This window comes from Pseudochaenichthys georgianus, chromosome 4 (genome assembly GCF_902827115.2).
Source record: "Pseudochaenichthys georgianus chromosome 4, fPseGeo1.2, whole genome shotgun sequence".
NCBI lineage: Eukaryota > Metazoa > Chordata > Actinopteri > Perciformes > Channichthyidae > Pseudochaenichthys > Pseudochaenichthys georgianus.
Genome location: NC_047506.1, coordinates 46354662 through 46376361, shown reverse-complemented (window position 1 = coordinate 46376361; position 21700 = coordinate 46354662). Strand labels below are relative to the sequence as shown.

General features: G+C 39.3%; 1 long non-coding RNA gene across 1 annotated transcript; it reads right to left on the bottom strand.

Moving 5' to 3' along the window:
- Nucleotides 1-3510: 3510 nt before the first annotated feature.
- LOC139433798 (uncharacterized) lies at nucleotides 3511-4749 on the bottom strand. The gene is made up of 2 exons (XR_011643197.1): nucleotides 3893-4749; nucleotides 3511-3737 (listed from the first exon to the last, which is right to left on the bottom strand). It is a non-coding gene; the product is annotated as an uncharacterized lncRNA (long non-coding RNA).
- Nucleotides 4750-21700: the final 16951 nt, after the last annotated feature.

Below are 21700 nucleotides of genomic sequence, written 5' to 3'. Positions count from 1 at the left end.
AAATTACTCTGACCTCACTAATTGACCTGACCGAAGTTACTGAGTCTATGTATGTTTACTGCTTGGCTCAGATCCACCAAACGTCAGCAAGATCTCACCTCTACCCCGAAGAACCAGGTTCAATTAACTGCTGTTTCAATTCAGACAACTCTTTTTAATCTGTTTAAGCGATCCCGAAGGATTTTGGTATCAGTGAATGAGGTGTGTTCCTACCTAAGTGTGTGTGTGGCAGGGTGCAGTCTTACCTTTGAAGCAGGAGAGGAGAGCACAGATGTCCTTTAAGTTGTCCCAGTCCAAAAGGTGGGATCAGTTTATTTGAAGAAAAATAGGTCCAAACTAATACAAGGTTTTTACCTTCTCTCTTTACAACATTATAATCATACTAAACAAAAAATGATGCTGTGATCATGTTCAAATATGAAACTTTAATTCACAGTCTTACATTTATTACCAAAATGTTTCACTTCAACTGCCCAATTCAGTTGTGACATTTAAAATCTCCCGATAGAATTTAGAGGCATTTCCTCATAAAAAGACCGGTGATAATAAAAAGCACATTCAACTTTTCATTCACCAAATCAATTCACATCAATTCCATACCTTTTTATTTTCCGTCACAGTCGGCGGGTACTAACATTCTGTCCGCATGATTTCGGAGGAAGTTCCTCACGGAGGCGGGTACTAATACTCACAAACGCTTCTTTCCGTCACAGATGGCGGGTACTAACATTCAAAAACCCATACCTGTCCGCATGATTTCGGAGGAAGTTTCTCACGGAGGCGGGTACTAATACTCACAAACGCTTCTTTCCGTCAAATCATTCCATTCAGCATTCAAAGAAATTCACTCATTCAAAGAAATTCACTCAGCATTCCAACCAAGAAATTCAAGAGATATTTACCAAGTTTGACAGAACCTTACCGAGAGCTATTAACCCAGCTCTGAAGGACAGAGCTTACCAGGAGAGAGTATACCAGGGGTTTCCCCCTCTCTCTTTACAACATTATAATCATACTAAACAAAAAATGATGCTGTGATCATGTTCAAATATAAAACTTTAATTCACAGTCTTACATTTATTACCAAAATGTTTCAGTTCAACTGCCCAATTCAGTTGTGACATTTAAAATATCCCGATAGAATTTAGAGGCATTTCCTCATAAAAAGACCGGTGATAATAAAAAGCACATTCAACTTTTCATTCACCAAATCAATTCACATCGATTCCATACCTTTTTATTTTCCGTCACAGTCGGCGGGTACTAACATTCAAAAACCCATACCTGTCCGCATGATTTCGGAGGAAGTTCCTCACGGAGGCGGGTACTAATACTCACAAACGCTTCTTTCCGTCACAGATGGCGGGTACTAACATTCAAAAACCCATACCTGTCCGCATGATTTCGGAGGAAGTTTCTCACGGAGGCGGGTACTAATACTCACAAACGCTTCTTTCCGTCAAATCATTCCATTCAGCATTCAAAGAAATTCACTCATTCAAAGAAATTCACTCAGCATTCCAACCAAGAAATTCAAGAGATATTTACCAAGTTTGACAGAACCTTACCGAGAGCTATTAACCCAGCTCTGAAGGACAGAGCTTACCAGGAGAGAGTATACCAGGGGTTTCCCCCTCTCTCTTTACAACATTATAATCATACTAAACAAAAAATGATGCTGTGATCATGTTCAAATATAAAACTTTAATTCACAGTCTTACATTTATTACCAAAATGTTTCAGTTCAACTGCCCAATTCAGTTGTGACATTTAAAATATCCCGATAGAATTTAGAGGCATTTCCTCATAAAAAGACCGGTGATAATAAAAAGCACATTCAACTTTTCATTCACCAAATCAATTCACATCGATTCCATACCTTTTTATTTTCCGTCACAGTCGGCGGGTACTAACATTCAAAAACCCATACCTGTCCGCATGATTTCGGAGGAAGTTCCTCACGGAGGCGGGTACTAATACTCACAAACGCTTCTTTCCGTCACAGATGGCGGGTACTAACATTCAAAAACCCATACCTGTCCGCATGATTTCGGAGGAAGTTTCTCACGGAGGCGGGTACTAATACTCACAAACGCTTCTTTCCGTCAAATCATTCCATTCAGCATTCAAAGAAATTCACTCATTCAAAGAAATTCACTCAGCATTCCAACCAAGAAATTCAAGAGATATTTACCAAGTTTGACAGAACCTTACCGAGAGCTATTAACCCAGCTCTGAAGGACAGAGCTTACCAGGAGAGAGTATACCAGGGGTTTCCCCCTCTCTCTTTACAACATTATAATCATACTAAACAAAAAATGATGCTGTGATCATGTTCAAATATAAAACTTTAATTCACAGTCTTACATTTATTACCAAAATGTTTCAGTTCAACTGCCCAATTCAGTTGTGACATTTAAAATATCCCGATAGAATTTAGAGGCATTTCCTCATAAAAAGACCGGTGATAATAAAAAGCACATTCAACTTTTCATTCACCAAATCAATTCACATCGATTCCATACCTTTTTATTTTCCGTCACAGTCGGCGGGTACTAACATTCAAAAACCCATACCTGTCCGCATGATTTCGGAGGAAGGTCCTCACGGAGGCGGGTACTAATACTCACAAACGCTTCTTTCCGTCACAGATGGCGGGTACTAACATTCAAAAACCCATACCTGTCCGCATGATTTCGGACGAAGTTCCTCACGGAGGCGGGTACTAATACTCAAACGCTTCTTTCCGTCAAATCATTCCATTCAGCATTCAAAGACATTCACTCATTCAAAGACATTCACTCAGCATTCCAACCAAGAAATTCAAGAGATATTTACCAAGTTTGAGAGAACCTTACCGAGAGCTATTAACCCAGCTCTGAAGGACAGAGCTTACCAGGAGAGAGTATACCAGGGGTTTCCCCCTCTCTCCCCCTCGAAATCCCAAAAAGCCAGTCTTTTTATGCTCAAAAAACCGGATAGAAAACCCACAAACACCTCCTCTATACCCAACCAACATATTCTATTGGCTCTGGCATAAGACACACCTTCCCAAGTTTGTGTAAAACAAAACATGACTAGACATATTCTATGACTATGACATAACCACCTTTTTGAGGCCTCAATGTGTTTCTCCTTAAGTCCGGAGCCCCCTCCCTGCTGTGAGAGGAGAGGAAAGAACCTGCCTGCTCTCTTATCAGAGAGTAGGGCATAAATCATAGGCCTTACACTCAATCTTAACAAACCACTTTGTTTATGCTGTAGATATAGAAAAACCTAAAATATGAAGCATATTCATTATGGGTTATACAAGAATATAATTGATTGTATTTGATTATAACTAACTTTCGTTTTAAGTATTCAACATACTATGAAGCTCTCAACACCCTCTTTTTAACGCAAAGTTATCAAACAGTGTTACGTTCCCTTGTAGAGCTAGGGGTACCAAGGGAAGTAGCGACACACCAGACAGCCGGACGAGAGAAAAAGGAGAGGAAACGGAATGCCGAAGGAGTTTAAGTGAGGTTTTAATGCGTCAATAAGTAAGGCGGCTCACCAGCCAAAGTACAACACAAACGTACAACAAACAACACAACTATGCTGGGTCTCACACAGAGACAGGCTGCACACATGCAGCCAGACGAGAAGGAGAGAAAGAAGGCCCTCACTGCCGTCCTCCTCCGGTCCTATATGGAAGTCCTGATTGTTAATTCGGATCACCTGGGGGGAGGCTGCACCTGGGGACAATCAGAGGGAGAGAGAGGAAAACACACACGACCACACGCACACTACGGCACGTAACACTTCCCCCCATAAAACACACCTTATACTGCTCACCAGCAGCCAACACCGGAGCAACACATGGAACACACACAACACACACACCACTCACTGAACACAGATCCACATCGCTCTGAGCTAGGTCCACACCAACCGCTTCAGAGACGGAAACACCCACACCCACAGCACTGTCACAGACGGATGCAGAACTCAACTGCAACTCACCACTCTGTCGCATCGCAACCGGGTGCCGGTCTTTTGGCTTTTCCAGAGCCGCTGCCACCTGCTCCTTCCGAGCTACACACTCTGCCTCTAGATGACCAGGATCAAGACAAAAGAAACACTCTCTTTTTCTTGGGTCCTGGAAGAGAGACAGAATGAGCCTGTGTGGCACGCCTGTTACGAGTTTTCCGGAAACCAACACGATGAGGAGAATCGCTCTGAGCCAAAACACCACTGTGTGATAGCTCAAGCCCTTCCTCATCCGCCATAGTGGTGGCCTGCTTTCGCTTCCAAGCTGCACAGTCTGCTATCATGTGACCTGGGTCAAGACAAAAATAACACGCTCTGTCTATCCTGGGACCTAACAATGGAACACTGGCACAGGGAACATCATTATCAGGAGCTCTCCGATAAGTGTCCCGCTGAGGAGGGTCCTGCTGAAACAAAACGCTCCTGTGTATCAGCGCACTCTCATCTGCCAGAGTGGCAGCCTGCTGAAGGGTAGTCACTCTCTGCTCATTCAGGTAGACTACCGTACGCTCCGGTACACAGTTTTTGAACTCCTCCAACAGCATCAGCTCACATACTGAAGCTATGTCATCCGCTGTACATGCTCTACACCACCTGTCAAAGAGGACTTTCTTCTCCCTCGCGAAGTCCACGTATGTTTGGCCAGAAGCTTTCTTCATGCCGCGGAAACGCTGCCTGTAGGCCTCAGGCACAAGCTCATATGCCCTGAGAATAGCACCTTTCACCTTGTCATACTCCAAACTATCCTCAACAGAAAGGGAAGAGCAAGCCTCCTGAGCCTTGCCGACTAGCTTGCACTGTACAAGTATGGCCCACACGTCTTCTGGCCAGCGCAGGGCAGCAGCAATGCGCTCAAATGCACCAAAGAACATCTCCACTTCCGACTCAAGAAAGACAGGGACCAGCTGAATGTTGCTACCGACATCAAAAGCAGCAGCAGAACCTGAAGGTGTAACGGCAGAATCACCCACCACAGCTGCTTGGAGCTCTAGCTTACGCATCCGGACAGCAGTGTCTGCCTCCAACTTCCTGATCTCCAGCTCCCTCCTGAGCTGAAACTCTCGCTCACGCTCACGCTCCTCCCTCTCACACTGGAGACGAGCCATACGCACTTTTACCCTGGCATCTAATTTAGACCCCATAGCAACGGCTACTTACAAATATTATTATTTATTTACAAACTTCCCCAGATCCTGCCTACCAAACTTTACCTACCTATCTTCTGGAGCGTGCCGGGCTCGAGGCGACTTTAAAGGCAACCATCAGCGGCCGAAACCCTGAATCGCCTGCCCCCAACAGGGAATGAATCCCCACCCAGGATTACCCCGAAAAATAAAAAAGGCAAAATAAAAAATGAGTGCCTGAAGGAAGGACTGATTCAGTCCAGCTAGACACTCCCCTGTCTAAACTGAGGAAGCTGTTCAACAGTAAATCATTTCACAGCCAATTCTACACCTATATACACTACTGCTCACCACCACACACAATATCAACACTAACCAACAACCAAATACTCACTCTTTGTCTCAAAGATTGGACGAGCCCCCATGTTACGTTCCCTTGTAGAGCTAGGGGTACCAAGGGAAGTAGCGACAAACCAGACAGCCGGACGAGAGAAAAAGGAGAGGAAACGGAATGCCGAAGGAGTTTAAGTGAGGTTTTAATGCGTCAATAAGTAAGGCGGCTCACCAGCCAAAGTACAACACGAACGTACAACAAACAACACAACTATGCTGGGTCTCACACAGAGACAGGCTGCACACATGCAGCCAGACGAGAAGGAGAGAAAGAAGGCCCTCACTGCCGTCCTCCTCCGGTCCTATATGGAAGTCCTGATTGTTAATTCGGATCACCTGGGGGGAGGCTGCACCTGGGGACAATCAGAGGGAGAGAGAGGAAAACACACACACACGACCACACATACACTACGGCACGTAACAAACAGCAACAACTAAAATTGTAAGCATACATACATATTCAAAAACCATCAAGAAGCATTCTCATTATGGGTTCATACAAGAATATGATTGATCATATATGATTTATAACTAACTTTCGTTTTAAGTATTTACTTCATACTATGAAGCTCTCAACACTTGTTTCACTGAAATAGCCTCAAAATCAAAAACTATCATTCAGATGACTTTTGGAGAGAATTAAGCATAAATCTGTCAAATGTTCAAAACAGCCTTGTTTCACTGAAATAGCCTCAAAATCACAAACTGCCATTCAGATGACTTTTCGAGAGAATTAACCATAAATCTGTCAAATGTTCAAATCAGCCTTGTTTCACTGAAATAGCCTCAAAATCACATACTGCCATTAAGATGACTTTTTGAGAGAATTAAGCATAAATCTGTAAAATGTTCAAATCAGCCTTGTTTCAATGAAATAGTCTCAAAATCACAAACTGCCATTAAGATGACTTTTTGAGAGAATTAAGCATAAATCTGTCAAATGTTCAAAACAGCATTGTTTCACTGAATTAGCCTCAAAATGACAAACTGCCATTCAGATGACTTTTGGAGAGAATTAAGCATAAATCTGTCAAATGTTTAAAACAGCCTTGTTTCACTGAAATAGCCTCAAAATCAAAAACTATCATTCAGATGACTTTTGGAGAGAATTAAGCATAAATCTGTCAAATGTTCAAATCAGCCTTGTTTCAATGAAATAGCCTCAAAATCACAAACTGCCATTAAGATGACTTTTTGAGAGAATTAAGCATAAATCTGTCAAATGTTCAAAACAGCCTTGTTTCACTGAATTAGCCTCAAAATCACAAACTGCCATTAAGATGACTTTTTGAGAGAATTAAGCATTAATCTGTCAAATGTTCAAAACAGCCTTGTTTCACTGAATTAGCCTCAAAATGACAAACTGCCATTCAGATGACTTTTGGAGAGAATTAAGCATAAATCTTTCAAATGTTCAAAATAGCCTTGTTTCACTGAAATAGCCTCAAAATGACAACTGCCATTAAGATGACTTTTGGAGAGAATTAAGCATAAATCTGTCAAATGTCCAAAACAGCCTTGTTTCACTGAAATAACCTCACAATCACAAACTGCCATTCAGATGACTTTTGGAGAGAATTAAGCATAAATCTGTCAAATGCCCAAAACAGCCTTGTTTCACTGAAATAACCTCAAAATGACAAACTGCCATTCAGATGACTTTTGGAGGGAATTAAGCATAAATCTGTCAAATGTTCAAAACAGCCTTGTTTCACTGAAATAGCCTCAAAATCACAAACTATCATTCAGATGACTTTTGGAGAGAATTAAGCATAAATCTGTCGAATGTTCAAAACAGCCTTGTTTCACTGATAAAGCCTCAAAATCACAAACTGCCATTAAGATGACTTTTTGAGAGAATTAAGCATAAATCTGTCGAATGTTCAAAACAGCCTTGTTTCACTGAAATAGCCTCAAAATCACAAACTATCATTCAGATGACTTTTTGAGAGAATTAAGCATAAATCTGTCAAATGTCCAAAACAGCCTTGTTTCACTGAAATAACCTCACAATCACAAACTGCCATTCAGATGACTTTTGGAGAGAATTAAGCATAAATCTCTCAAATGTTCAAAATAGCCTTGTTTCACTGAAATAGCCTCAAAATAACAACTGCCATTAAGATGACTTTTTGAGAGAATTAAGCATAAATCTGTCAAATGTCCAAAACAGCCTTGTTTCACTGAAATAACCTCACAATCACAAACTGCCATTCAGATGACTTTTGGAGAGAATTAAGCATAAATCTGTCAAATGTTCAAAACAGCCTTGTTTCACTGAAATAGCCTCAAAATGACAAACTGCCATTCAGATGACTTTTGGAGAGAATTAAGCATAAATTTGTCGAATGTCCAAAACAGCCTTGTTTCACTGAAATAACCTCACAATCACAAACTGCCATTCAGATGACTTTTGGAGAGAATTAAGCATAAATCTGTCAAATGTTCAAATCAGCCTTGTTTCACTGAAATAGCCTCAAAATCACAAACTGCCATTAAGATGACTTTTTGAGAGAATTAAGCATAAATCTGTCAAATGTTCAAAACAGCCTTGTTTCACTGAAATACCCTCAAAATCACAAACTGCCATTCAGATGACTTTTGGAGAGAATGAAGCATAAAAGTCATCTGAATGGCAATTTGTGATTTTGAGGCTATTTCAGTGAAACAAGGCTGTTTTGAACATTTGACAGATTTATGCTTAATTCTCTCCAAAACTGCCATTCAGATGACTTTTTGAGAGAATTAAGCATAAATCTGTCAAATGTTCAAAACAGCCTTGTTTCACTGAAATAGCCTCAAAATGACAAACTGCCATTCAGATGATTTTTCTAGAGAATTAAGCATAAATCTGTCAAATGTTCAAATCAGCCTTGTTTCACTGAAATTGCCTCAAAATCACAAATTGCCATTCAGATGACTTTTGGAGAGAATTAAGCATAAATCTGTCAAATGTTCAAAACAGCCTTGTTTCACTGAAATAGCCTCAAAATCACAAACTAACATTCAGATGACTTTTGAGAGAATGAAGCATAAAAGTCATCTGAATGGCAATTTGTGATTTTGAGGCTATTTCAGTGAAACAAGGCTGTTTTGAAAATTTGACTGATTTATGCTTAATTCTCTCCAAAAGTCATCTCAATGATAGTTTGTGATTTTTAGGCTATTTCAGTGAAACAAGGCTGTTTTGAACATTTGACAGATGTATCTACTAAAACAAAGTACTTCATTATCTAGTGTTCAGCTTTTATCCACAAAAGTGGATCTTTCCTTTTGAGAGAATTAAGCATAAATCCATAAAATGTTCAAAAGGGCATGTTTCACTGAAATAGCCTCAAAATCACAAACTGCCATTAAGAGTCACATTCTTACAAAGATCTACTAACACAAAGTACTTCATTTATAAGTTTTCATCTTTTATACCCAAAATGTATCTTTCAGTAACTTTTTGAGAGAATTAAGCATAAATCCGTCAAATGTTGAAAACGGCATTGTTTCACTGAAAAAGCCTCAAAATCACAAACTGCCATTAAGAGTCACATTCTTAACAAAAATCTAACACAAAGTACTTCATTTCTAAGTTTTCATCTTTTATACCCAAAATGTATCATCCAGTAACTTTTTGAGAGAATTAAGCATACATCCGTCAAATGTTGAAAACGGCATGTTTCACTGAAATAGCCTCAAAATCACAAACTGCCATATAGAGTCAGATTCTAAATGAAATCTACTAAAAAAAAGTACTTCATTTTCTAGATTTCATCTTTTATACCCAAAAGTGTATCTTTCAGTAACCTTTTGATAGAATTAAGCATAAATCCATCAAATGTTCAAAACGGCATGTTTCACTGAAATATCCTCAAAATCACAAACTGCCATATAGAGTCAGATTCTAAACAAAATCTACTAAAACAAAGTACTTCATTATCTAGTGTTCAGCTTTTATCCACAAAAGTGTATCTTTCAGTAACCTTTTGAGAGAATTAAGCATAAATCCGTCAAATGTTCAAAAGGGCATGTTTCACTGAAATAGCCTCAAAATCACAAACTGCCATATAGAGTCAGATTCTAAACGAAATCTACTAAAACAAAGTACTTCATTTTCTAGATTTCATCTTTGATACCCAAAATGTATCCTTTGTAGCTGACGCTCAAAGGTCCCTTATTATTGTTTTGTCCTTTTTTGAACAGTATTTAATGTATGCTTGAACATTGGTTTATTTTGTAAAAATGATAAGAGTTATCTTTCCGGAAGTCATGTGACCTCTTGCCCCGGATGTTTATATTGTGTTTGGAGAGAGTAAAAGGGCGGTAAAAGTGTCAACGATGTGATAACGATAATTCTACTGCTGGTCTACTAGGCAAACAAGTTTTCACGGTGTTTCATGAATGTGCAAAGAAGAGAATAAACGTCATTGTGGACATCAGTTCGATGCGTAATGTTATTTCAAGACCAGAGTAGTTACAGTGAAAACGTAACCTAATCCATCCGAATTGAGGTATTCGATCCTGCTGCCAGCTACAGGCTAGAGTGTGCTACGCTATTCCCCATCCTGCTGCAAGCAACAGGCTAAAGAGGTGAGACGCTGTTCTCAATCCTGCCGCAAGCAACAGGCTAAAGTGTGCGAAGCTATTAGATCCTGCTGCAAGCTACAGGCTAAAGACGTGAGACGCTGTCGCTGCAAGCAACAGGCGTCGCGTATCGTGTGCGAAGCTGCGCTTCATCGGACGGTGTGCTGCGCATCCCGTGCGGACGACGAGCTTCATCAGACTGTGTGCTGCGCATCCCGTGCGGACGACGAGCTTCATCAGACGGTGTGCTGCGTATCCCGCGCGGACGAGTGTGGCTCTTCAGGTTGAACTGTACTTTCAAATGTAAACCTCAAATAATTGATGGATAGTCCCACAAATAAGGTAAAGGTAATAAAGAACTATTAGTATAAAGTAAAGAAAATATATTTAAAGTTCCTGTAACTGTTATTGTTAAGGGTTATTACTGTTAAGAATTGTATTGGCTAAGTGTTAAAGGTATTCCAAGAGTTGCCATTAATGCCTGTAACTTAGTCTGTCAGTCTGATTTAATGTCGCTACATGAAAAAGAGCAAAGCTCAGACTTTGAAGCAGAAGAGAAAGATGAGAGAAGAAGTGCTGCATCTAAAAAATCAGAGACAAGAGTAAGGAAATCATCTCGAGAGAGATGGCTAACAACAAAAATGCAAGAACTTAAAGAGCAAGAGTTAACTCAAAAGGAAAATAAGTTCAAAACGGTGTATGAAAAATGGAAAAATGCGGTAAGAGACATTCGTACAATACTTAAAAGAGAATGCTATGAGAGTGACATGTGTAACATGATGGATGAAGTTGAGGGGCTTGAATCCGAATTAAAGGACTTATATGACAACATGCGAATTAATACAGCACCTAATCAGGAAATTCGCAGGAAAATGGATGCATGCTCAGCTGTAACTGCAGACCTACTACAGCTAATGAGAGTAAGGTTAACTGAAGATGCAGGCGACTTTGACGCTGAAGCAGAAAAATCAAGGTTACGCATGCTGCTTAATAATGAGTATGCTCGGTCCATATATGGATCTACAGCATCTAGAGCCACTGCACCTAGCTACCGTTCAGATCATCTCTCAGTCACCTAGTATTTCAGCCAAGAGAGCAGAGACAGTTGCACAGTTAGCTGCAAAAAGAGCGGAAATTGATATGGAAGCTGCTATTGAAGCTCAACGTCAGCAATTGAAGAAACTTGAAAATCAAAGAGACCTTGATGTCATTCAGGCAAAGTTAAATGTGTATACCTAAGAAGAGAGAAAGGAAAGGAGTGAGAGGCGTAGTCCTGTACACAGCCAATTGAATGATGCTAACCAGGGGTTAAATTGGGATTTGATATGTGGGGGGGCTGTGTTTTTTTCATATATTTATGATGCCCAATCCTAAAGCAACTGCTCCTGTATTAGATGCACTATTTCATGCCACCAATCGAGAAAGTAAACATAGAAAGTATGTCAAATAGACCGTCTTTTTATTAATATTATTTAACTGGAATGAATTTACATTTGAAATTATTAATATATACACAAACATTTTTCACAAATTACAGACCTTCAAATTTCCATTTTAAGTCAACATTTATCTGCACACTTAATCAAGAACATTAAAAAACAACTATGTGAGTACAGAAACATATTATCTGAATTGATTGAGGAATGAAAGTCCACATCAATATAAGCAGTTCAACAACATTACTGTATGTACGACCAGCTACTTCATCAAATCCCCGATGGGCTGATAGGGGGAAGCCTGTGTAGTCGTGCATCTTTGTCTACAGGCTAAATGGTCTGCAGACCTTCTGGTAGCTACCCACTTCCTCACATATTTTGTGGGGTCCCAAGAGGTAAGAGGAGGTCCAACCATTTGAATGAACATTAGAGCAGAGACATTTTGAGTTTTCAGTTGTGAGCGCATTGATGTTACAACTGCATTAATTTCTGAGAAACCCCTCTGACACTCTGCACTGCTCACAGCAATGGTTCACTGCTCACAGCAATGGTTCACTGCATTCTTAAGCTTTAGAAGGGACATGTGCATCGGCACACTGGCATTCTCCTTAAAGTCCTTAAAGTAAATGTAGGATAATTAACAAAGGAACTTATGGTGAATAAATAAAAGATACAAATGGCTTTGACACGCTAAGTAGCAGTGATGTCTTGCATACCTTTTAAAGAAGTCTGTAAGTTTTCTCCTTTTTGCTTCACTCATTTCTGCATCATGCCTTACTTTAAACTCTGAAACTTTCAAAGAGAAAGGAAATAAATATATGCATATCTCAGCTTTATGCACTCACATACATAGCATCAGGCTGGGGCCAGTTATTTCATGAGAGGGGTACAATAAAAGCGGGTTAAATTGACAAAGACAGTATAAAGTAATTTTGTAAAATAAACATAAAATACAATAATTGGTATTTGTTTTGGTAAATTTAAGTGACAATTTCATTAAAAAACATAAACAGTATTTGCTTTTATAAGGTAATGAACAGTTTAATCTCCACTGTACATCCGGGTCTCTGATTTGATTTAATTCCAATAAATCGTAATATTGTAACCTTTTTTTGGAGGGGAGCCATAGGGGGGTACCTGGTCAGTGTTACGGGGCACTGGCCCCTGTTTGCCCCCCCCCCTAGAACCGCCCCTGCATAGCATGGTTTAGGAAACGGGCGCACGGAGGAACCGCAGCAGAGTCCCACGGGAGGTGCTGCGGTGTAAAGCTCACGATCGGAGCAGAGACACACGTTCACTGAGAAAGCCGACAAACTATAGCTGGTCGCAGAGATCTGCTATTCTAAAATAAAGTCAACAATATCGACCATTGGCTGGTGTATTTCTCTTAGTTTAAGAAACGCTTGATTTGATCAAAAGTTAGTTAAAACAAAAAAACGTTGTTTAACTTAATGGTAGTCGAACGTAAAACCAGAATATCAGACGAATTCATGTTAAGAAACCTGTCAGCGTATTACCTATTTTTCTCCACACTTTTTCCCGGATTCACCTGTCACTCTGCTGGCTGTCTGTGTGACTGACGGAAGAGACTGTGTGGTCGCCGATCAGCCAAGTAGATTTGAAGAAAATAAAGAAAGGGGAAACCCGCGAAAAATTTGAAAAGTGGAAGTCATCGTCGCGTCATCTTATTTATGTTCCCTACAGCTAGAAAGAGTGTTTTATTGATTTTTCAAATTATTAAGAACCTTAAACATATAGAAAGAAAGGTTTTAACATGTATATATTTTTTGTGTAGACATATGATATAGGCATGCTGCATACATTGTTAAAATATGCGAGGGGCATGACGTCAGAGCATTTTCCTATGTGCCGGTGCTTAGCCCCGGACAGCCGCGGCCCAATTTAACCCCTGATGCTAACCCATCTTCTCCTCACTCTGGAAGTCAAGAAATGACTAAAAATGAGGCACATTTAGTACAGGCGTTGCAAGAAGCAATGGCTCTCACCCGACTTCCAGTCCCAGAACCCACTGTATTCTTTGGTGATCCATTGAATTTCACTGAGTGGAGCTCAAGCTTTAAAGCTCTAATAGAAAGGCGATGCTCTAACCCTGCAGATAGGCTGTTCTACCTGCAAAAGTACGTAGCAGGGGGGGCGAAATCTGCCCTTGAAGGTAGCTTCTACAGAAAAGATGAGGAGGCCTATGAACAAGCATGGGATAGGCTGAATGCCAGATACGGTCATTCCTTTGTTGTGCAGCGAGCCTTCAGAGAGAAACTCAACAGATGGCCAAAGATTGGGGGAAAGGAATATCTCAAGTTGAGAGAATTTAGTGACTTCCTCCAAACATGCAGCAACGCTATGCCTCACGTTAAGGGCCTACAAGTTCTTAACGACTGTGAAGAGAATCAAAAGATGCTAACCAAACTTCCTGATTGGTTCACATCAAGGTGGAACCGTTATGTCACAGAACAGCTGGATTTAGGCAATGATTATCCAAGTTTTGCAGAGTTTGCCAGGTTCATATCAAAGGAGGCCCATTCAGATGACTTTTGGAGAGAATTAAGCATAAATCTGTCAAATGTTCAAAACAGCCTTGTTTCACTGAAATAGCCTCAAAATCACAAACTATCATTCAGATGACTTTTGGAGAGAATTAAGCATAAATCTGTCAAATGTCCAAAACAGCCTTGTTTCGCTGAAATAACCTCACAATCACAAACTGCCATTCAGATGACTTTTGGAGAGAATTAAGCATAAATCTGTCAAATGTTCAAAACAGCCTTGTTTCACTGAAATAGCCTCAAAATGACAAACTGCCATTAAGATTACTTTTGGAGAGAATTAAGCATAAATCTGTCAAATGTTCAAAACAGCCTTGTTTCACTGAAATAGCCTCAAAATCACAAACTAACATTCAGATGACTTTTGAGAGAATGAAGCATAAAAGTCATCTGAATGGCAATTTGTGATTTTGAGGCTATTTCAGTGAAACAAGGCGGTTTTGAACATTTGACAGATTTATGCTTAATTCTCTCCAAAACTGCCATTCAGATGACTTTTGGAGAGAATTAAGCATAAATCTGTCAAATGTTCAAAACAGCCTTGTTTCACTGAAATAGCCTCAAAATCACAAACTGCAATTCAGATGACTTTTGGAGAGAATTAAGCATAAAAGTCATCTGAATGGCAATTTGTGATTTTGAGGGTATTTCAGTGAAACAAGGCTGTTTTGAACATTTGACAGATTTATGCTTAATTCTCACCAAAAGTAATCTGAATGATAGTTTGTGATTTTGAGGCTATTTCAGTGAAACAAGGCTGTTTTGAAAATTTGACTGATTTATGCTTAATTCTCTCCAAAAGTCATCTCAATGATAGTTTGTGATTTTGAGGCTATTTCAGTGAAACAAGGCTGTTTTGAACATTTGACAGATTTATCTACTAAAACAAAGTACTTCATTATCTAGTGTTCAGCTTTTATCCACAAAAGTGGATCTTTCCTTTTGAGAGAATTAAGCATAAATCCATAAAATGTTCAAAAGGGCATGTTTCACTGAAATAGCCTCAAAATCACAAACTGCCATTAAGAGTCACATTCTTACAAAAATCTACTAACAAAGTACTTCATTTATAAGTTTTCATCTTTTATACCCAAAATGTATCTTTCAGTAACTTTTTGAGAGAATTAAGCATAAATCTGTCAAATGTTCAAAACGGCCTTGTTTCACTGAAATAGCCTCAAAATCACAAACTAACATTCAGATGACTTTTGAGAGAATGAAGCATAAAAGTCATCTGAATGGCAATTTGTGATTTTGAGGCTATTTCAGTGAAACAAGGCTGTTTTGAACATTTGACCGATTTATGCTTAATTCTCACCAAAAGTAATCTGAATGATAGTTTGTGATTTTGAGGCTATTTCAGTGAAACAAGGCTGTTTTGAAAATTTGACTGATTTATGCTTAATTCTCTCCAAAAGTCATCTCAATGATAGTTTGTGATTTTTAGGCTATTTCAGTGAAACAAGGCTGTTTTGAACATTTGACAGATGTATCTACTAAAACAAAGTACTTCATTATCTAGTGTTCAGCTTTTATCCACAAAAGTGGATCTTTCCTTTTGAGAGAATTAAGCATAAATCCATAAAATGTTCAAAAGGGCATGTTTCACTGAAATAGCCTCAAAATCACAAACTGCCATTAAGAGTCACATTCTTACAAAAATCTACTAACACAAAGTACTTCATTTATAAGTTTTCATCTTTTATACCCAAAATGTATCTTTCAGTAACTTTTTGAGAGAATTAAGCATAAATCCGTCAAATGTTGAAAACGGCCTTGTTTCACTGAAATAGCCTCAAAATCACAAACTGCCATTAAGAGTCACATTCTTAACAAAAATCTAACACAAAGTACTTCATTTTCTAGATTTCATCTTTTATACCCAAAATGTATCCTTCAGTAACTTTTTGAGAGAATTAAGCATACATCCGTCAACTGTTCAAAATGGCATGTTGCACTGAAATAGCCTCAAAATCACAAACTGCCATATAGAGTCAGATTCTAAACGAAATCTACTAAAACAAAGTACTTAATTTTCTAGATTTCATCTTTTATACCCAAAAGTGTATCTTTCAGTAACCTTTTGATAGAATTAAGCATAAATCCATCAAATGTTCAAAACGGCATGTTTCACTGAAATAGCCTCAAAATAACAAACTGCCATATAGAGTCAAATTCGAAATGAAATCTACTAAAACAAAGTACTTCATTTTCTAGTGTTGAGCTTTTATCCACAAAAGTGTATCTTTCAGTAACTTTTTGAGATAATGAAGCATAAATCTGTCAAATGTTGAAAAAGGGATTGTTTCACTGAAAAAGCCTCAAAATTACAAACTGCCATTAAGAGTCACATTCTTAACAAAAATCTACTAACATAAAGTACTTCATTTCTAAGTTTTCATCTTTTATACCCAAAATGTATCATCCAGTAACTTTTTGAGAGAATTAAGCATACATCCGTCAAATGTTGAAAACGGCATGTTTCACTGAAATAGCCTCAAAATCACAAACTGCCATATAGAGTCAGATTCTAAATGAAATCTACTAAAAAAAAGTACTTCATTTTCTAGATTTCATCTTTTATACCCAAAATGTATCCTTCAGTAACTTTTTGAGAGAATTAAGCATACATCCGTCAAATGTTGAAAACGGCATGTTTCACTGAAATATCCTCAAAATCACAAACTGCCATATAGAGTCAGATTCTAAACAAAATCTATTAAAACAAAGTACTTCATTATCTAGTGTTCAGCTTTTATCCACAAAAGTGTATCTTTCAGTAACCTTTTGAGAGAATTAAGCATAAATCCGTCAAATGTTCAAAAGGGCATGTTTCACTGAAATAGCCTCAAAATCACAAACTGCCATATAGAGTCAGATTCTAAACGAAATCTACTAAAACAAAGTACTTCATTTTCTAGATTTCATCTTTGATACCCAAAATGTATCCTTTGTAGCTGACGCTCAAAGGTCCCTTATTATTGTTTTGTCCTTTTTTGAACAGTATTTAATGTATGCTTGAACATTGGTTTATTTTGTAAAAATGATAAGAGTTATCTTTCCGGAAGTCATATGACCTCTTGCCCCGGATGTTTATATTGTGTTTGGAGAGAGTAAAAGGGCGGTAAAAGTGTCAACGATGTGATAACGATAATTCTACTGCTGGTCTACTAGGCAAACAAGTTTTCACGGTGTTTCATGAATGTGCAAAGAAGAGAATAAACGTCATTGTGGACATCAGTTCGATGCGTAATGTTATTTCAAGACCAGAGTAGTTACAGTGAAAACGTAACCTAATCCATCCGAATTGAGGTATTCGATCCTGCTGCCAGCTACAGGCTAGAGTGTGCTACGCTATTCCCCATCCTGCTGCAAGCAACAGGCTAAAGAGGTGAGACGCTGTTCTCAATCCTGCCGCAAGCAACAGGCTAAAGTGTGCGAAGCTATTCGATCCTGCTGCAAGCTACAGGCTAAAGACGTGAGACGCTGTCGCTGCAAGCAATAGGCGTCGCGTATCGTGTGCGAAGCTGCGCTTCATCGGACGGTGTGCTGCGCATCCCGTGCGGACGACGAGCTTCATCAGACTGTGTGCTGCGCATCCCGTGCGGACGACGAGCTTCATCAGACGGTGTGCTGCGTATCCCGCGCGGACGAGTGTGGCTCTTCAGGTTGAACTGTACTTTCAAATGTAAACCTCAAATAATTGATGGATAGTCCCACAAATAAGGTAAAGGTAATAAAGAACTATTAGTATAAAGTAAAGAAAATATATTTAAAGTTCCTGTAACTGTTATTGTTAAGGGTTATTACTGTTAAGAATTGTATTGGCTAAGTGTTAAAGGTATTCCAAGAGTTGCCATTAATGCCTGTAACTTAGTCTGTCAGTCTGATTTAATGTCGCTACATGAAAAAGAGCAAAGCTCAGACTTTGAAGCAGAAGAGAAAGATGAGAGAAGAAGTGCTGCATCTAAAATATCAGAGACAAGAGTAAGGAAATCATCTCGAGAGAGACGGCTAACAACAAAAATGCAAGAACTTAAAGAGCAAGAGTTAACTCAAAAGGAAAATAAGTTCAAAACGGTGTATGAAAAATGGAAAAATGCGGTAAGAGACATTCGTACAATACTTAAAAGAGAATGCTATGAGAGTGACATGTGTAACATGATGGATGAAGTTGAGGGGCTTGAATCCGAATTAAAGGACTTATATGACAACATGCGAATTAATACAGCACCTAATCAGGAAATTCGCAGGAAAATGGATGCATGCTCAGCTGTAACTGCAGACCTACTACAGCTAATGAGAGTAAGGTTAACTGAAGATGCAGGCGACTTTGACGCTGAAGCAGAAAAATCAAGGTTACGCATGCTGCTTAATAATGAGTATGCTCGGTCCATATATGGATCTACAGCATCTAGAGCCACTGCACCTAGCTACCGTTCAGATTATCTCTCAGAGTCACCTAGTATTTCAGCCAAGAGAGCAGAGACAGTTGCACAGTTAGCTGCAAAAAGAGCGGAAATTGATATGGAAGCTGCTATTGAAGCTCAACGTCAGCAATTGAAGAAACTTGAAAATCAAAGAGACCTTGATGTCATTCAGGCAAAGTTAAATGTGTATACCGAAGAAGAGAGAAAGGAAAGGAGTGAGAGGCGTAGTCCTGTACACAGCCAATTGAATGATGCTAACCAGGGGTTAAATTGGGATTTGATATGTGGGGGGGCTGTGTTTTTTTCATATATTTATGATGCCCAATCCTAAAGCAACTGCTCCTGTATTAGATGCACTATTTCATGCCACCAATCGAGAAAGTAAACATAGAAAGTATGTCAAATAGACCGTCTTTTTATTAGTATTATTTAACTGGAATGAATTTACATTTGAAATTATTAATATATACACAAACATTTTTCACAAATTACAGACCTTCAAATTTCCATTTTAAGTCAACATTTATCTGCACACTTAATCAAGAACATTAAAAAACAACTATGTGAGTACAGAAACATATTATCTGAATTGATTGAGGAATGAAAGTCCACATCAATATAAGCAGTTCAACAACATTACTGTATGTACGACCAGCTACTTCATCAAATCCCCGATGGGCTGATAGGGGGAAGCCTGTGTAGTCGTGCATCTTTGTCTACAGGCTAAATGGTCTGTAGACCTTCTGGTAGCTACCCACTTCCTCACATATTTTGTGGGGTCCCAAGAGGTAAGAGGAGGTCCAACCATTTGAATGAACATTAGAGCAGAGACATTTTGAGTTTTCAGTTGTGAGCGCATTGATGTTACAACTGCATTAATTTCTGAGAAACCCCTCTGACACTCTGCACTGCTCACAGCAATGGTTCACTGCTCACAGCAATGGTTCACTGCATTCTTAAGCTTTAGAAGGGACATGTGCATCGGCACACTGGCATTCTCCTTAAAGTCCTTAAAGTAAATGTAGGATAATTAACAAAGGAACTTATGGTGAATAAATAAAAGATACAAATGGCTTTGACACGCTAAGTAGCAGTGATGTCTTGCATACCTTTTAAAGAAGTCTGTACGTTTTCTCCTTTTTGCTTCACTCATTTCTGCATCATGCCTTACTTTAAACTCTGAAACTTTCAAAGAGAAAGGAAATAAATATATGCATATCTCAGCTTTATGCACTCACATACATAGCATCAGGCTGGGGCCAGTTATTTCATGAGAGGGGTACAATAAAAGCGGGTTAAATTGACAAAGACAGTATAAAGTAATTTTGTAAAATAAACATAAAATACAATAATTGGTATTTGTTTTGGTAAATTTAAGTGACAATTTCATTAAAAAACATAAACAGTATTTGCTTTTATAAGGTAATGAACAGTTTAATCTCCACTGTACATCCGGGTCTCTGATTTGATTTAATTCCAATAAATCGTAATATTGTAACCTTTTTTTGGAGGGGAGCCATAGGGGGGTACCTGGTCAGTGTTACGGGGCACTGGCCCCTGTTTGCCCCCCCCCCCTAGAACCGCCCCTGCATAGCATGGTTTAGGAAACCGGCGCAAGGAGGAACCGCAGCAGAGTCCCACGGGAGGTGCTGCGGTGTAAAGCTCACGATCGGAGCAGAGACACACGTTCACTGACAAAGCCGACAAACTATAGCTGGTCGCAGAGATCTGCTATTCTAAAATAAAGTCAACAATATCGACCATTGGCTGGTGTATTTCTCTTATTTTAAGAAACGCTTGATTTGATCAAAAGTTAGTTAAAACAAAAAAACGTTGTTTAACTTAATGGTAGTCGAACGTAAAACCAGAATATCAGACGAATTCATGTTAAGAAACCTGTCAGCGTATTACCTATTTTTCTCCACACTTTTTCCCGGATTCACCTGTCACTCTGCTGGCTGTCTGTGTGACTGACGGAAGAGACTGTGTGGTCGCCGATCAGCCAAGTAGATTTGAAGAAAATAAAGAAAGGGGAAACCCGCGAAAAATTTGAAAAGTGGAAGTCATCGTCGCGTCATCTTATTTATGTTCCCTACAGCTAGAAAGAGTGTTTTATTGATTTTTCAAATTATTAAGAACCTTAAACATATAGAAAGAAAGGTTTTAACATGTATATATTTTTTGTGTAGACATATGATATAGGCATGCTGCATATATTGTTAAAATATGCGAGGGGCATGACGTCAGAGCATTTTCCTATGTGCCGGTGCTTAGCCCCGGACAGCCCCGGCCCAATTTAACCCCTGATGCTAACCCATCTTCTCCTTACTCTGGAAGTCAAGAAATGACTAAAAATGAGGCACATTTAGTACAGGCGTTGCAAGAAGCAATGGCTCTCACCCGACTTCCAGTCCCAGAACCCACTGTATTCTTTGGTGATCCATTGAATTTCACTGAGTGGAGCTCAAGCTTTAAAGCTCTAATAGAAAGGCGATGCTCTAACCCTGCAGATAGGCTGTTCTACCTGCAAAAGTACGTAGCAGGGGGGGCGAAATCTGCCCTTGAAGGTAGCTTCTACAGAAAAGATGAGGAGGCCTATGAACAAGCATGGGATAGGCTGAATGCCAGATACGGTCATTCCTTTGTTGTGCAGCGAGCCTTCAGAGAGAAACTCAACAGATGGCCAAAGATTGGGGGAAAGGAATATCTCAAGTTGAGAGAATTGAGTGACTTCCTCCAAACATGCAGCAACGCTATGCCTCACGTTAAGGGCCTACAAGTTCTTAACGACTGTGAAGAGAATCAAAAGATGCTAACCAAACTTCCTGATTGGTTCACATCAAGGTGGAACCGTTATGTCACAGAACAGCTGGATTTAGGCAATGATTATCCAAGTTTTGCAGAGTTTGCCAGGTTCATATCAAAGGAGGCCCGTATAGCATGCAACCCAGTGTCATCACTATATGCTCTGAAACCCTCAGCAGAAATGCCTGTAAGAGAAGCCAAAGGGCCAAAAGCAAACACATTTGCCACTGACATGGGGGATTCAGAAACACCTTGCATTGTAGCTAAAACCAACGTTGAAGAAACCAAGTCAGAAGATGCAGAGAAAGTGAAGAAAGGGAGCATGCTAACACAAAACACTGAGT